The 17,710-nt window shown below is 45.6% G+C and overlaps 23 non-coding genes across 23 annotated transcripts; all 23 read left to right on the plus strand.

Annotated features, from left to right (window-relative positions):
- Nucleotides 1–10,915: 10,915 nt before the first annotated feature.
- LOC139662014 (5S ribosomal RNA) lies at nt 10,916–11,034 on the plus strand. Its single transcript, XR_011696624.1, has one exon. It is a non-coding gene; the product is annotated as a 5S ribosomal RNA (ribosomal RNA).
- Nucleotides 11,035–11,216: 182 nt separating this feature from the next.
- LOC139662018 (5S ribosomal RNA) lies at nt 11,217–11,335 on the plus strand. Its single transcript, XR_011696627.1, has one exon. It is a non-coding gene; the product is annotated as a 5S ribosomal RNA (ribosomal RNA).
- Nucleotides 11,336–11,516: 181 nt separating this feature from the next.
- LOC139662027 (5S ribosomal RNA) lies at nt 11,517–11,635 on the plus strand. Its single transcript, XR_011696636.1, has one exon. It is a non-coding gene; the product is annotated as a 5S ribosomal RNA (ribosomal RNA).
- A 166-nt stretch (nt 11,636–11,801) lies between these two features.
- On the plus strand, nt 11,802–11,920 carry LOC139662028 (5S ribosomal RNA). The gene has a single exon (XR_011696637.1). It is a non-coding gene; the product is annotated as a 5S ribosomal RNA (ribosomal RNA).
- A 166-nt stretch (nt 11,921–12,086) lies between these two features.
- On the plus strand, nt 12,087–12,205 carry LOC139662029 (5S ribosomal RNA). The gene has a single exon (XR_011696638.1). It is a non-coding gene; the product is annotated as a 5S ribosomal RNA (ribosomal RNA).
- A 181-nt stretch (nt 12,206–12,386) lies between these two features.
- LOC139662007 (5S ribosomal RNA) lies at nt 12,387–12,505 on the plus strand. Its single transcript, XR_011696617.1, has one exon. It is a non-coding gene; the product is annotated as a 5S ribosomal RNA (ribosomal RNA).
- A 182-nt stretch (nt 12,506–12,687) lies between these two features.
- On the plus strand, nt 12,688–12,806 carry LOC139662015 (5S ribosomal RNA). Its single transcript, XR_011696625.1, has one exon. It is a non-coding gene; the product is annotated as a 5S ribosomal RNA (ribosomal RNA).
- Nucleotides 12,807–12,988: 182 nt separating this feature from the next.
- On the plus strand, nt 12,989–13,107 carry LOC139662016 (5S ribosomal RNA). The gene has a single exon (XR_011696626.1). It is a non-coding gene; the product is annotated as a 5S ribosomal RNA (ribosomal RNA).
- Nucleotides 13,108–13,289: 182 nt separating this feature from the next.
- Nucleotides 13,290–13,408, plus strand: LOC139662008 (5S ribosomal RNA). Its single transcript, XR_011696618.1, has one exon. It is a non-coding gene; the product is annotated as a 5S ribosomal RNA (ribosomal RNA).
- A 166-nt stretch (nt 13,409–13,574) lies between these two features.
- On the plus strand, nt 13,575–13,693 carry LOC139662009 (5S ribosomal RNA). The gene has a single exon (XR_011696619.1). It is a non-coding gene; the product is annotated as a 5S ribosomal RNA (ribosomal RNA).
- A 181-nt stretch (nt 13,694–13,874) lies between these two features.
- LOC139662010 (5S ribosomal RNA) lies at nt 13,875–13,993 on the plus strand. The gene has a single exon (XR_011696620.1). It is a non-coding gene; the product is annotated as a 5S ribosomal RNA (ribosomal RNA).
- Nucleotides 13,994–14,175: 182 nt separating this feature from the next.
- LOC139662024 (5S ribosomal RNA) lies at nt 14,176–14,294 on the plus strand. Its single transcript, XR_011696633.1, has one exon. It is a non-coding gene; the product is annotated as a 5S ribosomal RNA (ribosomal RNA).
- Nucleotides 14,295–14,476: 182 nt separating this feature from the next.
- Nucleotides 14,477–14,595, plus strand: LOC139662019 (5S ribosomal RNA). The gene has a single exon (XR_011696628.1). It is a non-coding gene; the product is annotated as a 5S ribosomal RNA (ribosomal RNA).
- Nucleotides 14,596–14,777: 182 nt separating this feature from the next.
- LOC139662025 (5S ribosomal RNA) lies at nt 14,778–14,896 on the plus strand. Its single transcript, XR_011696634.1, has one exon. It is a non-coding gene; the product is annotated as a 5S ribosomal RNA (ribosomal RNA).
- Nucleotides 14,897–15,078: 182 nt separating this feature from the next.
- On the plus strand, nt 15,079–15,197 carry LOC139662020 (5S ribosomal RNA). Its single transcript, XR_011696629.1, has one exon. It is a non-coding gene; the product is annotated as a 5S ribosomal RNA (ribosomal RNA).
- Nucleotides 15,198–15,378: 181 nt separating this feature from the next.
- On the plus strand, nt 15,379–15,497 carry LOC139662021 (5S ribosomal RNA). Its single transcript, XR_011696630.1, has one exon. It is a non-coding gene; the product is annotated as a 5S ribosomal RNA (ribosomal RNA).
- Nucleotides 15,498–15,678: 181 nt separating this feature from the next.
- On the plus strand, nt 15,679–15,797 carry LOC139662026 (5S ribosomal RNA). The gene has a single exon (XR_011696635.1). It is a non-coding gene; the product is annotated as a 5S ribosomal RNA (ribosomal RNA).
- Nucleotides 15,798–15,979: 182 nt separating this feature from the next.
- On the plus strand, nt 15,980–16,098 carry LOC139662006 (5S ribosomal RNA). Its single transcript, XR_011696616.1, has one exon. It is a non-coding gene; the product is annotated as a 5S ribosomal RNA (ribosomal RNA).
- Nucleotides 16,099–16,272: 174 nt separating this feature from the next.
- LOC139662022 (5S ribosomal RNA) lies at nt 16,273–16,391 on the plus strand. Its single transcript, XR_011696631.1, has one exon. It is a non-coding gene; the product is annotated as a 5S ribosomal RNA (ribosomal RNA).
- Nucleotides 16,392–16,567: 176 nt separating this feature from the next.
- On the plus strand, nt 16,568–16,686 carry LOC139662011 (5S ribosomal RNA). Its single transcript, XR_011696621.1, has one exon. It is a non-coding gene; the product is annotated as a 5S ribosomal RNA (ribosomal RNA).
- A 181-nt stretch (nt 16,687–16,867) lies between these two features.
- LOC139662012 (5S ribosomal RNA) lies at nt 16,868–16,986 on the plus strand. The gene has a single exon (XR_011696622.1). It is a non-coding gene; the product is annotated as a 5S ribosomal RNA (ribosomal RNA).
- Nucleotides 16,987–17,167: 181 nt separating this feature from the next.
- Nucleotides 17,168–17,286, plus strand: LOC139662023 (5S ribosomal RNA). The gene has a single exon (XR_011696632.1). It is a non-coding gene; the product is annotated as a 5S ribosomal RNA (ribosomal RNA).
- A 181-nt stretch (nt 17,287–17,467) lies between these two features.
- On the plus strand, nt 17,468–17,586 carry LOC139662013 (5S ribosomal RNA). Its single transcript, XR_011696623.1, has one exon. It is a non-coding gene; the product is annotated as a 5S ribosomal RNA (ribosomal RNA).
- The last annotated feature ends 124 nt before the right edge of the window (nt 17,587–17,710 follow it).

Raw genomic sequence — 17,710 nt, forward strand, 5'->3', positions numbered from 1 at the left:
AGCTGCAAGTAACAAAATGAGGCTGATGAGAGTTGAGAGCTAAAAGCTAAAAGAGCTAAAATTTGTAAAACAAATTAGTGTATATAGTCCAAAATATTTGACTTTTTTTATACTGTAGTTATTGGTTATTGTTATTGGTTTGATATTCTAGCTAGTCTCACACACACACACACACACTGGCCCTCATTTACGAAAGGAACGTACGACAAAAAACTGGGCGTACGGTCATTTCCACACAAAGCTCGGCATTTATCAATTTGGACGTGAGCGGAGGCTACAATCAAATCTCACGTCAAGTCTCAACTCATGTACGCAAGTTCTGGAGTCAGCGTGGACTTGCGGTGCAGCAGAGTAAATCTGGCTGAGTCGGAGAACTGTTAGGATTAGACCATATAGTATTCTGACTGGCATCTAAGCATATGCAGCCACATATTCATCACTTAAAAATATGTAGCCTATGGCAAAATATTATATTTTGTAAAGGCCTACAGTTTATGTGTCATACAGCCTATCCCTAACATAAATAGGTATTTTCAAATTGTTTGCAATTAACGGGGTTAACAGTTTTCTGATGTAAGATTAATTTCTCTTTCATTTTGAGATAGCCTACTTGTTTGAGGTCTGACCATTTTTTCTTCACCTAAATGTAAAGAATTGCAATGCAAACTATTATATTAGGCTACTATTAGGCTATACATATCACGGATGTAGGCTATAAATTAAATATTCAAACCTCAGCTGGAATGTCGACGGCAACGCTGTTGACCGCAGCAGTGATTTCTTTCCATACTGCATTTTTCCGACTTCCTTTGATGACTTTTCAGGCTGCCAAATAGAACTAATTGGTTCAATTGGACTTGGCGACGTTAGAGTTTCTATTTCGAGGTCGGAGAAGTTTCTCTTCTTGGACGTAATTCGCCTCTCCATGTCGTAAAGTCTGGGGGCGAGGCCTCTAAACCGAGAATATTTAGGGGCGTGATATTTAAATGACGATTGTTTTCAGCCTCCACATTTATCAACGCCCGATCATTCTTACGCTGGGATTGGCGAGATACGAACGTTTCATGAATCACACGTGAACCCTGTCGTAAGATGATTTCTGCGCTCGGATCTGCGCTGGTTTCTACGTTAGATTGATAAATGAGGGCCAATGTCTGTTTCTGTGGAAGACGCGTTCGCTTCTCTTCCATTCACACTCAAAGCCAAACAGAAATCCATTATTCTGTCACTAATCAATGGAGAACATATTTTCGGTCTCCTTCCCACCGGGTATGGGAAAAGCGCTTGCTTTGGTGTCTTCGGAGAAGTAATGGATAAGGTAAGACATTTTATAGACATGAATGAATTGATTGATGAATTGTTGATATTACATTGTTACATTCAATTCTAAAATTATAAACTATGAATAACTCTTCACATGTTTATGGCAAACTATTTTTATTGCTTGAATGTTGCAATGTGATGATGTTAATTGCTAAAGAAAATATTGTTATATGAAATATACACATTTCAGGTGCATCCTGGGGCACAACATATTGTGCTTGTCATCAGTCCACTGAACCTTTATGAAGGACCAGGTGAGTCGCTGGACTGACCTTGGCATCAGGTGCGCTGCAGTCACCAGCGAAATTTCAAAAGAAGACATGCAAAGTGAGTAATAATAGCATGATTAATAGACAGCCAGGCTGATTTGTTTTAGCGGTTTTAAGGAAAGCTTAACCTGTGTATATGTTTTGTATTTAAGGTGTTCTGGACTGCAACGTGAACCTGGTGTTCATGTCCCCCAAGATAGCAGTCGCAAAGTCATGGTGTCACGGGTAGGTGTGGTGAGGACCCAAACGCAGGACAGCGAGGCAGGTGATGATGAAAACCCCAAGACTGGGTGTTTACTGAACATACAACAGGTGACACAGGAAACCAAAACAAGAACTCTCCACACAAACAGACACAAGTAAGAGAACAATGAACCGACCAAGACTGACTGGGGAACAAGACTAATATACACATGGGGGGTGATTACAAATTAGACACAGCTGGGGCAGACAGGAAACAAGGTACACGTAGAACTAAGAGAACTAGACAGGGAAACAGACAAAGAAATACAAAATCTAGACAGGGCAAAAGCCAAAACCCTGACACATGGTGGGGTTGGCTCAAGGACCACAGAAAGAAGATCTGCCTCTTGACACTGGATGAGGTCCACTGCTTAACCAGCTGGTAAGATAAATATGAAAAGTCCTGTAAGATTAGTCAAGCCCAGAATCTTAAGGCAAACCCGTTGGCCTTCAGGCTGTCCAACCCTGGAGATCTGAATAGAGTAGATCAGGTAGAAGCAATTTGATACCATTTTTATCCAGCCAACCAGAAGGCAAGATAACATAATCTGCTCACATCTGTGCAGTTATCTGAGATCTCCCGGAGTGGCAAAGGCTTGGTGTTGGATTGGGGTTAGGTCTGTCCTGAATGCATTATTAGCCAATACAATGGTACTGATATTTTTAAAATATTCAACTGAATTATTGTATAGAAAGCACATCAATAGCTGCACTTTAGAAATAAGTTACACTTAACAGCCATCTGGCATTGCACCATTTCCCCTCCTTTTCTTTCCTTACACCAGCAGTGTACGTATGTCCCGTCCTCCTCACAGTCCATGCAACAATACCAGTCTCCCTCTGGAGCTTTGGTGAGACCTGCACATGACAAATGTAGCCAGCCAATGTTACAAAGGGCGCTGCTGCACTGTACCATGGTCTCTTCTTTGTCTGCAAATACATACAAAAACATGATAGAAAACAGTTAGGTAATGACATGACAAATGCAATTCTTTATGATGTATGTCTAAGTGTTAAAGTGAAATCAAAACTAACATAACAAGTTAGTTTTGATTAAATTAAAAGGTTATATACACAGACCAGCAATTTTACCAAAAAACTACATCAATACCCTCTTTGCAAGTGCAGTACAGGAAAGGTTGTTGTCCATCACTCTGCAGAGGCTGCAACCAAGTTGATTTGTTCTTGTTCAGGTGGCATCCAGGCAAAGTCAACAATCTTGTTGGCAATGCATTTCAGCCAAGTCACTTGGTCCTCCAGTTGCGTTGGCAGGTCTACTGGAACTTCATCTACCGTAGACATTCCACAAATTGTTGTGGCCAGCAGAGTGATGTAGGCAGATGTGGCAAACTATATTAAACATAAAAACATATATATTTTTCAATATAGGTATATTAAGAATATTTGCTACCATCATCACCAAGTAGTTATTGTATTAAAATGTTATGCTTTTCAAGTATATAAGTAATAACACTATAATATTTGTTTTGCTAATAATTCCAAATATTTACTCACTTCCACCATGTCCCAAGAATGCTGGACATTTGCTGAAACTTGCATCTTTAAAGACTTGTGTGAAAAGAAGGTCTTCAACTGTGAAAGGGTCCCTCTTGCAGTCTCACTGTCACGCGAAAACAAGAGATTCATACTGTCCTATTGGACAGAAAAAGGAGAATGTTATCACTGTGCACTCAGACTACTGTCACAGTGAATGAAACATGTAGACTTCATGTAAGAAATTCATTTTTTTGATGGGAACACTGTCAATGTCTTAATCACTACTAAACATAAGTATAATAACATAATATAATACTACTAAACATAAGTATAATACTGTATACATTGTGTGCATAGCAATTGCTACAGCGGACATTTTTAAGTATTGACTTTACATTTAAGTAGTTTTTCTATTAGTTAAATCACCTGTAGCAGAAGCATTTCTTTATGAAACTCTTGTGTTGTAACGATCAGTCCTTCCAAGCGTTTAGAAGGAGTCCGGCCACCATTCCTAGATCTCTGGCAGTGGATCATTCGTTCTACACTAAGCCCATCCCCACAACACAGTATAGGCATTGGCGACTCATCCACTATGGGAACAAACTGATGTACGTATTCCATTATCTCAATGGCTCCAGAGTTGGAGCTGGGGTTTGATGACAAAACGCCAAGGTTTACCTATGTGACAGCAAGAGAACTGAGTAAATTAAATATGTTCATTCAACTTACCATTTACCATCCAATTACTTCATAAAAATAAATATAAAAAAAAGATCAATATTATATTTAAAGAATCTAGATCTTACAATGTTGCTTTTGCTGTTCATCTCCTCTGTGAACCTGTGTGGAATGTGCTGGGTCACCTTGTGATGGATTTTTGACATTGGAGTGAGGTTGTCAACCAATATTCTCATGACCAAGATCACCATGCGCTCACGCAATGAGTTGAAGACCTTTCAGAAGAGAGACTTGTGAGCTAACACTAATTGAAACCAAAAATTTCCATCATTGTATTACTTGAAAAGTACATCATTATATCATCATAACAATACATTTTATAATTATTTCAGTCACCTCTGGTGTTGGCAGCAGCGCGTTTGGTGAGACCTCAACGGCTCGGCATCCCGCTCCTTGAATTTGACTGAAGCTGACTTTGTTCTGGTGGCCGAAGCATAAAGCAAACAGCAAGAACTTGTTTGCATGGTCCTTTGACTGGTGTTTCCCATGCACAAACATCTGGGGACCATAAACAATTAAGTCAGTATTATTTGTCAGTATGAAGTGTACATGAAGTAGCTCCATCTTGGTCTATGCTCTTAGAACTCTTTGCAGATAACAGGTCTGGATAGAGCATGAACCCCTTGGGGTGTATGCACACCTGTTTTTAATAGTTTGCTCTATCATAGGCTACATTTATTTCCCAAAGTAATGTACTTTATGATGGTGTGTGTTGCATTTTCAACATACTTGGACATTGTCCCATGTCACCGAGAATGTACACGTGGTCTTGAGTCTAGCAGCAGAAGAAGACAAATCTAGCCTCCTCCTGGTAGGTTTTGTCTGAAACAGATAAACTCTGGTGTTAAAAGGAATGGAGCAACAACAAAGACAGAGCTATGTGTAACACAACATTTAATATTAACCTCTTAAAAGATTCCAAAACTCTGATACTGTTCTTAGGGCAATTTAAACATATGAGCCAGTATGATATTGTGACAAAACCTCTCTATTGTTAACCCCCAATAATTACATTTAATTATGTCAATATAATTGATACTTGGAATTACCTCTGCTTTTTTTTCTCCATTGTTTTATTTTGTCATCATGGCCAAACCGCATCTTATCTATGGCACTGATTCTTAGACACACACCCATGTGGTTAAGGGTTTTGATGACCTTCTGGCTGAAGCCTTGCTTCCACATTTCAATTCCCAGGCACGTCTGGATGAACTTATTTTTCTTGTTTGCTGTGAATAGTGCAATTGCTAGTGTCATTCCGGTCCTCTGATCCAGCAATCGTTGTGCTTCTTGCTCACATTCATCTCTGAAAAACATGTAGATAGGTAATAATTAAAAAGACATCTTGTTTCTTCTGTCAACAGTAAATTATATAGAATCATTTAGATACTGGGTGGCGCCCATAATCTAAGGGCCTAGTATTTTAATTTTGGGTAAGTCATCCCTTTAATTGCAAATGCAGCACATTTCTCCTACTTCAATCACAATAACAAATGGAGACAAGTGAGTAATAAGATAAACCTTGGGTACCCATGCACGGTGAAAGACCATAAAACATTATGTCATCGACTACAAATGAAGAAACTCTTACACAGTATATTTGGTAAACAGTACATGTACATACAGTACAATGACCCTGTGAACGGCCCGCCTCCAGGGCGGAGTGTTTCATGACTACCAAGATCTCCAGGGGAAACGGCCATTTAAAAAAAAAAATATATATATTATGCTTCACAAATGTTACTTTAACAGTAGTAGTAAAAACACATAAATAACAACCTTACCTCATAATGATCTTTCAACCTCTGTTTAATGGTCCTTGAATGGTTCTTGATGGTGGGAATGTGGCCCTCAAATATGCCATCAGGAGCGCGTGCCTTCTCGTCAGCCCAGTCCAGAACACCATCCCACGTAAATGTGGATATTACCTCTGGGTCAGCTTGTTGTTTCATGGGCCCATTCACGTCCTGAGACAGCTTCTTTCTCTGCATAATAGAATAAAAGCATAAAAGGAAATATAAAAATATAAATCTAATATTAAAAAAACATGAGAAATATTAAATACATATTTCAGGCAGACAAACCTTACCTCTTGCATAATGGCTTGTCTGCAGGCTGTTATCATATGGCGCCTGACATGCGACCTTAAAAAGAACTGGAAAGCTGGCAAATATTGACTGTTGGCCAGGTAAAATTTGGCCTTGGCCAATGGGCCACATCCAAAACTTTGAATTGTTTTTTTTTTGGCTGGATAGGTGGGTGAGTTGGGTGGTGTTGAGCGTGCCCATCTTGACAGGTGAATGGGATGGAGAGAATCCAGATGTGGTTCGCTTCTTGGGAATCGGCGAGCATGGATGTTGTGCGCTTCTTTGCAACAGGGGATTTTCTTGGAGTGAGAAGTGTTCTTTTCTTGCCTTTTACTCTGGTTCTGCTTCATAGCATAGATAGACATGGTTGACATATGAATGCTTCTTGTTGGGGGGAGGCAGCAGGAAATACAGCTTTGGCTGTGTGATGGCTTGCTACTTTAAGAATTGTCACTCTACTATAGCCTTTGGGACCTTTAATAAAGGCTGTATTACAGCCACTACAAAGCTGTGACATTTGTGTGTGTGTGTGTGTGTGTGTGTGAGACTAGCTAGAATATCAAACCAATAACAATAACCAATAACTACAGTATAAAAAAAGTCAATAAATATTTTGGACTACATACACTAATTTGTTTTACAAAAACTACAGCACTTCTAACAAAAACTAACCTCAAATAAAGGCAACAACAACAACCCCCACCTCAACACTAAGAAAGCAGAACCCTATCCAAGAAAAGCTAAAGTAAAATAAGAAAAAGCTAAATAAAAACTATTAAACTACACTATTATAAATAACTGTCTAACTGTTGAAATTATGAAATGATTGGAATGAGAAATGTGTGTTACTGTGTTCTTATCTGTTTTCTGTTTTCCGCTATGTCTTTGCGCTCAAGTCTCCCCGAAATTCGATGTGTTTTTGACCTTACGTCACCTGGAATGACCTATGAGATTTCACTGGTCGATACACCAAAACAATTGATTGGGCAGAGTACAGACACCTGACAGAAGCCAAAGAGCTCATCCATTGCTATGTGACCGATGCGCTACACCCTCCGAACCGTTAGATGGCGCTGTGGAGCAGTTGAAACCCGCAATTACACAGCCGTAGGCTGGTTTTGAGAGAAATGACAGGCTCGGACATGACAAAAACTTACCTTGCGAGGCAGCTGGATTCGCAAGATCACGATCACGCGAGAATCCATCTTGCCAGGCTTCAAGTTATGCGTTTGTGGCCGAACCACAGCGGTGCGGACCAATCAGCGTCCTATGAGGGCAGCTGGGGGCGTGGCTTAGGTGTGGCAACAGTGAGAAGCGACTGTTCGTTCACAACAATGGCGGCTCCTAAAGAGGCTAGCGTAGATGCTGCTATAACAGTTGTTTCTGAACTGGAGAGTATTTCTTCATTGAAAGAAGAGCAAAGAACGGCACTGAAGGCTTTTCTGGATGGAAAAGATGTTTTCGCTCTTCTCCCGACCGGCTTCGGCAAGAGTTTGTTTATATGGTTCGTTGATCTGATTGGTTGAAGTTAGCCCGTGATAGACGGTGATAGACAGATGGTTCATCCAATCACCTGCAAAGTATTTTTTGAAAGTGCCTGCCCTTTTCCAAACAGTTTCCAGTGACGACTTCCCAGATGGTTCTGTGTAACAAACCATCTGGCAAGTCAGGTTAGACAAAAACCCCGCTGTATTCAAAACTACGGAATGCTTAAGAACACAACCACTGCGGTGTGACGGACAACAACCGTGGCTTTAAGGCAAGTACTGTATGTTTAATTGTTACATGTATGGAGAAGTAGGGTCGCTATAAAGGGAGCTCCCAGTGGTTTTAGCCCCCGCGCAAACTGTTGAGGCTCGGTTGGTATCCACTTATCTCTCCTGATGGCTGCTAGCCACCAGTCACCAGCAGTTAGGTGTTGGAAAAACGCCTAACCTACGATCTGCACTCATACGCTACACCAGCACTACACCTGCCTGAAAAACTGTCTCACACACACATGCTTAGGCGTAAGAGGATCGCGCCTCCTTTGATAATGATCTACTAACCAACTAACGCACGTCTGCCTGCCTAGTGTCAGTAGTACATGGTTTAACGATGTAGACTTCAAAATAAAAGTAAACTGAAGGCCTATTCTCTCACTGTGTTTTTTGGTTTGCCACTTCTCATTTCCCCATAGGCCTACAGTATACTCTAAATATACTTGTTTACTTGTCAGTACAGTATCCATTTGCTGTAAGTGTACTACTAGCCAGCGACAAACGAAAATGGCATCCCCTTTTCTTTCTTTCATCTCAAACTATTACCTATTTTGTAATAAGTAGTGGTAAGGGCACAGTGCTTGTTTAAATTTGTTTACTCAATAACATTTAATATGCATGTTTATACACAATCTATCTTTGTCAGGGTATACTCATACCAGAGATCGAATGGGAGGAGAGTAGATACACGATTTAGCCTCATCCCGGGGCCAATGTCCCCGCACTGGACAGTCCTCTATCTGATCCTGAAATGATGCAACTGCAAGACAACATTGATCCATTGCAACAGTCTGAATGTTTCGGAGTGGATATATCTCAACTGTCCAATACATTGAAAGGTTACTTGAGGCGTGTAACAACGCATTATGTAATAACACTGCATTATGTAATAACTTTGCAATACACAGTCTGAACGCAATATGTAATACATTTCCCCACATTTTGTAATGAATTATTACATATTGCGGTGGTTATTACAAAATGCGGGAGTTACTATTTTTATGATGAAAATGTAATAATACAGTGCATTATGTAATAACCATCTTTCTTTCCATTGTGGCTACTTGATATGTAGTTTTTGCAAGTTAAAACTGAACTGTAGATTAGAAATCCACTGCAAATCAGTGTGTTGTTAGGCTATATGCTGTGGTTGTTTTTCACTTAATTACTTAAATACTTAAACATAATTAAAGATAATAACTAATAGTCGAAATGTTCATCCATAGTGTTGTTGACCACTACAGTATGGTACATGTTCTTTGCCTAAACATACCGTTTTACTTGAGGGTTTCTTGCATACAATTTGTGAAACGAAAAAGGAATAAAAAGAGATACAAAAATATTTTGTGATCAGTGTGATTCTAATAGTCTGCAAAGTCAAAGTCAGTAAACATAGGTATATTACACAGCTTCACAAGTAAAACGACCACAAATAAGGCGGCTAGGAACAAGAAAGGAATGTTTGAGCCAAGCTGACACGGAGATAGGCAATGTTTACAATGAGAACTAGTTACTAAGGAAAATCGTCAAGAAGGCCGCTAGGTGCTCTGACCTAGATCAAACTTAAGGTTACAGCAATACCGTGTGGTCAAGAGGAGGCATTGAACTCAGAATAAAAATAACTATTTGTAAAGAGCTATCATTCACTGTACTACTTTAGTGTTGTAAAAAAAGGTCATTGTAAAAGTTTAACAGTGACACTGGACAAATAGACTTTTCCAAAAACGTCTTTATTTCTGAAACATGTGCGAGGGGTACAAACTGTTGGCATAATTTGAACCAAATATCTCTGGTGGAACTCACTCTGCATAAACTAATGAACTCGAGAGTGCAAGATAGCCGCCACAGCCATCTCCAGACAAGTACACACCAGTGGCTTGATTGCCTAGGATCATAAAAGATATGATCTTTACATGATCCTAGCTGATTGCAATGCGACACCAACCTCTGTCAAAAAGCTACTTAACGACTCGAACTTGGACAGGGGGACCCCCTCCTGGTCCATCCAGTGAGTAGCTTTAAACAGCACCAGCGCTGCTTTGTCCTGCTGGCTGGTCACCTTCACCTGACTTCGTTCTAAGTCTCTTTGCAGAGCAGGAACATTGAGGCAAGCCTGATGTTCTTTGCTTAAAACATGGCGAGTGAGGGTGGAGTGCTGATAGTTGGTGCATTTGTTTGATTTGTGCATAGACGTGCCGGTTTTGTTGTAGTACAAATGTCACAGTACATGAAATTGTCATCCAAGAAGCGCAGCCATTTGAATGTGGTGAGCCACTGCTTGAGAAAGGTTCGCTTTTTTTGGGAAGAGGGTGCAGAAGATGGCAGCTCATCTGCAGCAGTTGGCTCATCAGGCTCAGTAGAAGTAGAGGCGGAGTTAGGTACAGGCAATGAGGTACTCTCGGTAGGCTGAGCAGAGGCTGAGGCAGGGAGGGGGGCATCAGAGGTAGATTTAGTAGCAGAAAATATACCTGCAATTAGAGGCGTACAGAGATGCCATTATCTGTACAGTAATCAGTAACTTTTGCCTGTTTTATTTTATTTTATTTTCCCCCTATGCCTACTGTAGCCGCTGTGCGTCTTTCAGCGAGAGAGATGCCCATAATTTGTTGCAGCATTTACACAGTTCTCACTTACTTGTATTTATATTTTTTAGCTGCAATGTCCACATTTTTCTATTTTTATTTTAAGTTATTTTTACTTATCTGTATACTGTATATTTTTAACAGAAACACAAAAGCACAATTTTTCTTTTATTTTTATTTTTCTTTCTTTTGTATTTTTAAGTTAATTTTACCTACTCCTATTTATATATTTGATTGCAATGTTGCAATGTTACACAGCTCTGGTTACACATTTCTTTATCCGCTAGCTAGCTAGCTAGATGCAACATGTTGACTCCGCTTGTTGTTTGGGAGCCTGGCCTTTGCGCTCTCCTTCCGCTGTTTGTTAAAGGTTGGTCTTGCCATCTATAAAAGGCCCTTCTGTTAGTCCGTCTGTGGCTTACGGCCACACCAACCTGTGCGCGCCCGATCTCGTCAGATCTCGGAAGCTAAGCAGGTTCGGGCCTGGTTAGTACTTGGATGGGAGACCGCCTGGGAATACCAGGTGCTGTAAGCCTTTTTTTTCTCTTGAGACAGGGCTCCGGATTGCAGAGCTGACAAGCGGCAGCGCTTGCTAGCTAGCTGCAACATGTTGCCTCCGCTTGTTGTTTGGGAGCCTGGCCTTTGCGCTCTCCTTCCGCTGTTTGTTGAAGGTTGGTCTTGCCATCTATAAAAGGCCCTTCTGTTAGTCCGTCTGTGGCTTACGGCCACACCAACCTGTGCGCGCCCGATCTCGTCAGATCTCGGAAGCTAAGCAGGTTTGGGCCTGGTTAGTACTTGGATGGGAGACCGCCTGGGAATACCAGGTGCTGTAAGCCTTTTTTTTTCTTGAGACAGGGCTCCGGATTGCAGAGCTGACAAGCGGCCGCGCTTGCTAGCTAGCTGCAACATGTTGCCTCCGCTTGTTGTTTGGGAGCCTGGCCTTTGCGCTCTCCTTCCACTGTTTGTTGAAGGTTGGTCTTGCCATCTATAAAAGGCCCTTCTGTTAGTCCGTCTGTGGCTTACGGCCACACCAACCTGAGCGCGCCCGATCTCGTCAGATCTCGGAAGCTAAGCAGGTTCGGGCCTGGTTAGTACTTGGATGGGAGACCGCCTGGGAATACCAGGTGCTGTAAGCCTTTTTTTTTCTTGAGACAGGGCTCCGGATTGCAGAGCTGACAAGCGGCCGCGCTTGCTAGCTAGCTGCAACATGTTGCCTCCGCTTGTTGTTTGGGCTCTCCTTCCGCTGTTTGTTGAAGGTTGGTCTTGCCATCTATAAAAGGCCCTTCTGTTAGTCCGTCTGTGGCTTACGGCCACACCAACCTGAGCGCGCCCGATCTCGTCAGATCTCGGAAGCTAAGCAGGTTCGGGCCTGGTTAGTACTTGGATGGGAGACCGCCTGGGAATACCAGGTGCTGTAAGCCTTTTTTTTTCTTGAGACAGGGCTCCGGATTGCAGAGCTGACAAGCGGCCGCGCTTGCTAGCTAGCTGCAACATGTTGCCTCCGCTTGTTGTTTGGGCTCTCCTTCCGCTGTTTGTTGAAGGTTGGTCTTGCCATCTATAAAAGGCCCTTCTGTTAGTCCGTCTGTGGCTTACGGCCACACCAACCTGAGCGCGCCCGATCTCGTCAGATCTCGGAAGCTAAGCAGGTTCGGGCCTGGTTAGTACTTGGATGGGAGACCGCCTGGGAATACCAGGTGCTGTAAGCCTTTTTTTTTCTTGAGACAGGGCTCCGGATTGCAGAGCTGACAAGCGGCCGCACTTGCTAGCTAGCTGCAACATGTTGCCTCCGCTTGTTGTTTGGGAGCCTGGCCTTTGCGCTCTCCTTCCGCTGTTTGTTGAAGGTTGGTCTTGCCATCTATAAAAGGCCCTTCTGTTAGTCCGTCTGTGGCTTACGGCCACACCAACCTGAGCGCGCCCGATCTCGTCAGATCTCGGAAGCTAAGCAGGTTCGGGCCTGGTTAGTACTTGGATGGGAGACCGCCTGGGAATACCAGGTGCTGTAAGCCTTTTTTTTCTCTTGAGACGGGGCTCCGGATTGCAGAGCTGACAAGCGGCAGCGCTTGCTAGCTAGATGCAACATGTTGACTCCGCTTGTTGTTTGGGAGCCTGGCCTTTGCGCTCTCCTTCCGCTGTTTGTTAAAGGTTGGTCTTGCCATCTATAAAAGGCCCTTCTGTTAGTCCGTCTGTGGCTTACGGCCACACCAACCTGTGCGCGCCCGATCTCGTCAGATCTCGGAAGCTAAGCAGGTTCGGGCCTGGTTAGTACTTGGATGGGAGACCGCCTGGGAATACCAGGTGCTGTAAGCCTTTTTTTTCTCTTGAGACGGGGCTCCGGATTGCAGAGCTGACAAGCGGCAGCGCTTGCTAGCTAGATGCAACATGTTGACTCCGCTTGTTGTTTGGGAGCCTGGCCTTTGCGCTCTCCTTCCGCTGTTTGTTAAAGGTTGGTCTTGCCATCTATAAAAGGCCCTTCTGTTAGTCCGTCTGTGGCTTACGGCCACACCAACCTGTGCGCGCCCGATCTCGTCAGATCTCGGAAGCTAAGCAGGTTCGGGCCTGGTTAGTACTTGGATGGGAGACCGCCTGGGAATACCAGGTGCTGTAAGCCTTTTTTTTCTCTTGAGACGGGGCTCCGGATTGCAGAGCTGACAAGCGGCAGCGCTTGCTAGCTAGATGCAACATGTTGACTCCGCTTGTTGTTTGGGAGCCTGGCCTTTGCGCTCTCCTTCCGCTGTTTGTTAAAGGTTGGTCTTGCCATCTATAAAAGGCCCTTCTGTTAGTCCGTCTGTGGCTTACGGCCACACCAACCTGAGCGCGCCCGATCTCGTCAGATCTCGGAAGCTAAGCAGGTTCGGGCCTGGTTAGTACTTGGATGGGAGACCGCCTGGGAATACCAGGTGCTGTAAGCCTTTTTTTTTCTTGAGACAGGGCTCCGGATTGCAGAGCTGACAAGCGGCCGCGCTTGCTAGCTAGCTGCAACATGTTGCCTCCGCTTGTTGTTTGGGCTCTCCTTCCGCTGTTTGTTGAAGGTTGGTCTTGCCATCTATAAAAGGCCCTTCTGTTAGTCCGTCTGTGGCTTACGGCCACACCAACCTGAGCGCGCCCGATCTCGTCAGATCTCGGAAGCTAAGCAGGTTCGGGCCTGGTTAGTACTTGGATGGGAGACCGCCTGGGAATACCAGGTGCTGTAAGCCTTTTTTTTTCTTGAGACAGGGCTCCGGATTGCAGAGCTGACAAGCGGCCGCGCTTGCTAGCTAGCTGCAACATGTTGCCTCCGCTTGTTGTTTGGGAGCCTGGCCTTTGCGCTCTCCTTCCGCTGTTTGTTGAAGGTTGGTCTTGCCATCTATAAAAGGCCCTTCTGTTAGTCCGTCTGTGGCTTACGGCCACACCAACCTGAGCGCGCCCGATCTCGTCAGATCTCGGAAGCTAAGCAGGTTCGGGCCTGGTTAGTACTTGGATGGGAGACCGCCTGGGAATACCAGGTGCTGTAAGCCTTTTTTTTCTCTTGAGACGGGGCTCCGGATTGCAGAGCTGACAAGCGGCAGCGCTTGCTAGCTAGATGCAACATGTTGACTCCGCTTGTTGTTTGGGAGCCTGGCCTTTGCGCTCTCCTTCCGCTGTTTGTTAAAGGTTGGTCTTGCCATCTATAAAAGGCCCTTCTGTTAGTCCGTCTGTGGCTTACGGCCACACCAACCTGTGCGCGCCCGATCTCGTTAGATCTCGGAAGCTAAGCAGGTTCGGGCCTGGTTAGTACTTGGATGGGAGACCGCCTGGGAATACCAGGTGCTGTAAGCCTTTTTTTTCTCTTGAGACGGGGCTCCGGATTGCAGAGCTGACAAGCGGCAGCGCTTGCTAGCTAGATGCAACATGTTGACTCCGCTTGTTGTTTGGGAGCCTGGCCTTTGCGCTCTCCTTCCGCTGTTTGTTAAAGGTTGGTCTTGCCATCTATAAAAGGCCCTTCTGTTAGTCCGTCTGTGGCTTACGGCCACACCAACCTGTGCGCGCCCGATCTCGTCAGATCTCGGAAGCTAAGCAGGTTCGGGCCTGGTTAGTACTTGGATGGGAGACCGCCTGGGAATACCAGGTGCTGTAAGCCTTTTTTTTCTCTTGAGACGGGGCTCCGGATTGCAGAGCTGACAAGCGGCAGCGCTTGCTAGCTAGATGCAACATGTTGACTCCGCTTGTTGTTTGGGAGCCTGGCCTTTGCGCTCTCCTTCCGCTGTTTGTTAAAGGTTGGTCTTGCCATCTATAAAAGGCCCTTCTGTTAGTCCGTCTGTGGCTTACGGCCACACCAACCTGAGCGCGCCCGATCTCGTCAGATTTCGGAAGCTAAGCAGGTTCGGGCCTGGTTAGTACTTGGATGGGAGACCGCCTGGGAATACCAGGTGCTGTAAGCCTTTTTTTTCTCTTGAGACGGGGCTCCGGATTGCAGAGCTGACAAGCGGCAGCGCTTGCTAGCTAGATGCAACATGTTGACTCCGCTTGTTGTTTGGGAGCCTGGCCTTTGCGCTCTCCTTCCGCTGTTTGTAAAAGGTTGGTCTTGCCATCTATAAAAGGCCCTTCTGTTAGTCCGTCTGTGGCTTACGGCCACACCAACCTGTGCGCGCCCGATCTCGTCAGATCTCGGAAGCTAAGCAGGTTCGGGCCTGGTTAGTACTTGGATGGGAGACCGCCTGGGAATACCAGGTGCTGTAAGCCTTTTTTTTTCTTGAGACGGGGCTCCGGATTGCAGAGCTGACAAGCGGCAGCGCTTGCTAGCTAGATGCAACATGTTGACTCCGCTTGTTGTTTGGGAGCCTGGCCTTTGCGCTCTCCTTCCGCTGTTTGTTAAAGGTTGGTCTTGCCATCTATAAAAGGCCCTTCTGTTAGTCCGTCTGTGGCTTACGGCCACACCAACCTGTGCGCGCCCGATCTCGTCAGATCTCGGAAGCTAAGCAGGTTCGGGCCTGGTTAGTACTTGGATGGGAGACCGCCTGGGAATACCAGGTGCTGTAAGCCTTTTTTTTTCTTGAGACGGGGCTCCGGATTGCAGAGCTGACAAGCGGCAGCGCTTGCTAGCTAGATGCAACATGTTGACTCCGCTTGTTGTTTGGGAGCCTGGCCTTTGAGCTCTCCTTCCGCTGTTTGTTAAAGGTTGGTCTTGCCATCTATAAAAGGCCCTTCTGTTAGTCCGTCTGTGGCTTACGGCCACACCAACCTGTGCGCACACGATCTCGTCAGATCTCGGAAGCTAAGCAGGTTCGGGCCTGGTTAGTACTTGGATGGGAGACCGCCTGGGAATACCAGGTGCTGTAAGCCTTTTTTTTCTCTTGAGACGGGGCTCCGGATTGCAGAGCTGACAAGCGGCAGCGCTTGCTAGCTAGATGCAACATGTTGACTCCGCTTGTTGTTTGGGAGCCTGGCCATTGAGCTCTCCTTCCGCTGTTTGTTAAAGGTTGGTCTTGCCATCTATAAAAGGCCCTTCTGTTAGTCCGTCTGTGGCTTACGGCCACACCAACCTGTGCGCACCCGATCTCGTCAGATCTCGGAAGCTAAGCAGGTTCGGGCCTGGTTAGTACTTGGATGGGAGACCGCCTGGGAATACCAGGTGCTGTAAGCCTTTTTTTTCTTGAGACGGGGCTCCGGATTGCAGAGCTGACAAGCGGCAGCGCTTGCTAGCTAGATGCAACATGTTGACTCCGCTTGTTGTTTGGAGCCTTTGCGCTCTCCTTCCGCTGTTTGTTGAAGGTTGGTCTTGCCATCTATAAAAGGCCCTTCTGTTAGTCCGTCTGTGGCTTACGGCCACACCAACCTGTGCGCGCCCGATCTCGTCAGATCTCGGAAGCTAAGCAGGTTCGGGCCTGGTTAGTACTTGGATGGGAGACCGCCTGGGAATACCAGGTGCTGTAAGCCTTTTTTTTTCTTGAGACAGGGCTCCGGATTGCAGAGCTGACAAGCGGCAGCGCTTGCTAGCTAGCTGCAACATGTTGCCTCCGCTTGTTGTTTGGGTGGCCTTTGGCTCTCCTTCCGCTGTTTGTTGAAGGTTGGTCTTGCCATCTATAAAAGGCCCTTCTGTTAGTCCGTCTGTGGCTTACGGCCACACCAACCTGAGCGCGCCCGATCTCGTCAGATCTCGGAAGCTAAGCAGGTTCGGGCCTGGTTAGTACTTGGATGGGAGACCGCCTGGGAATACCAGGTGCTGTAAGCCTTTTTTTTTCTTGAGACAGGGCTCCGGATTGCAGAGCTGACAAGCGGCCGCGCTTGCTAGCTAGCTGCAACATGTTGCCTCCGCTTGTTGTTTGGGAGCCTGGCCTTTGCGCTCTCCTTCCGCTGTTTGTTGAAGGTTGGTCTTGCCATCTATAAAAGGCCTTTCTGTTAGTCAGTCTGTGGCTTACGGCCACACCAACCTGAGCGCGCCCGATCTCGTCAGATCTCGGAAGCTAAGCAGGTTCGGGCCTGGTTAGTACTTGGATGGGAGACCGCCTGGGAATACCAGGTGCTGTAAGCCTTTTTTTTTCTTGAGACAGGGCTCCGGATTGCAGAGCTGACAAGCGGCAGCGCTTGCTAGCTAGCTGCAACATGTTGCCTCCGCTTGTTGTTTGGGAGCCTGGCCTTTGCGCTCTCCTTCCGCTGTTTGTTGAAGGTTGGTCTTGCCATCTATAAAAGGCCCTTCTGTTAGTCCGTCTGTGGCTTACGGCCACACCAACCTGTGCGCGCCCGATCTCGTCAGATCTCGGAAGCTAAGCAGGTTCGGGCCTGGTTAGTACTTGGATGGGAGACCGCCTGGGAATACCAGGTGCTGTAAGCCTTTTTTTTTCTTGAGACAGGGCTCCGGATTGCAGAGCTGACAAGCGGCCGCGCTTGCTAGCTAGCTGCAACATGTTGCCTCCGCTTGTTGTTTGGGAGCCTGGCCTTTGCGCTCTCCTTCCACTGTTTGTTGAAGGTTGGTCTTGCCATCTATAAAAGGCCCTTCTGTTAGTCCGTCTGTGGCTTACGGCCACACCAACCTGAGCGCGCCCGATCTCGTCAGATCTCGGAAGCTAAGCAGGTTCGGGCCTGGTTAGTACTTGGATGGGAGACCGCCTGGGAATACCAGGTGCTGTAAGCCTTTTTTTTCTTGAGACAGGGCTCCGGATTGCAGAGCTGACAAGCGGCCGCGCTTGCTAGCTAGCTGCAACATGTTGCCTCCGCTTGTTGTTTGGGCTCTCCTTCCGCTGTTTGTTGAAGGTTGG

This window comes from Centroberyx affinis, unplaced genomic scaffold (genome assembly GCF_046629955.1).
Source record: "Centroberyx affinis isolate AG114_WGS23_722 - 3 ecotype Tasmania unplaced genomic scaffold, CSIRO-AGI_Caff_v1 ptg003696l_1, whole genome shotgun sequence".
NCBI lineage: Eukaryota > Metazoa > Chordata > Actinopteri > Beryciformes > Berycidae > Centroberyx > Centroberyx affinis.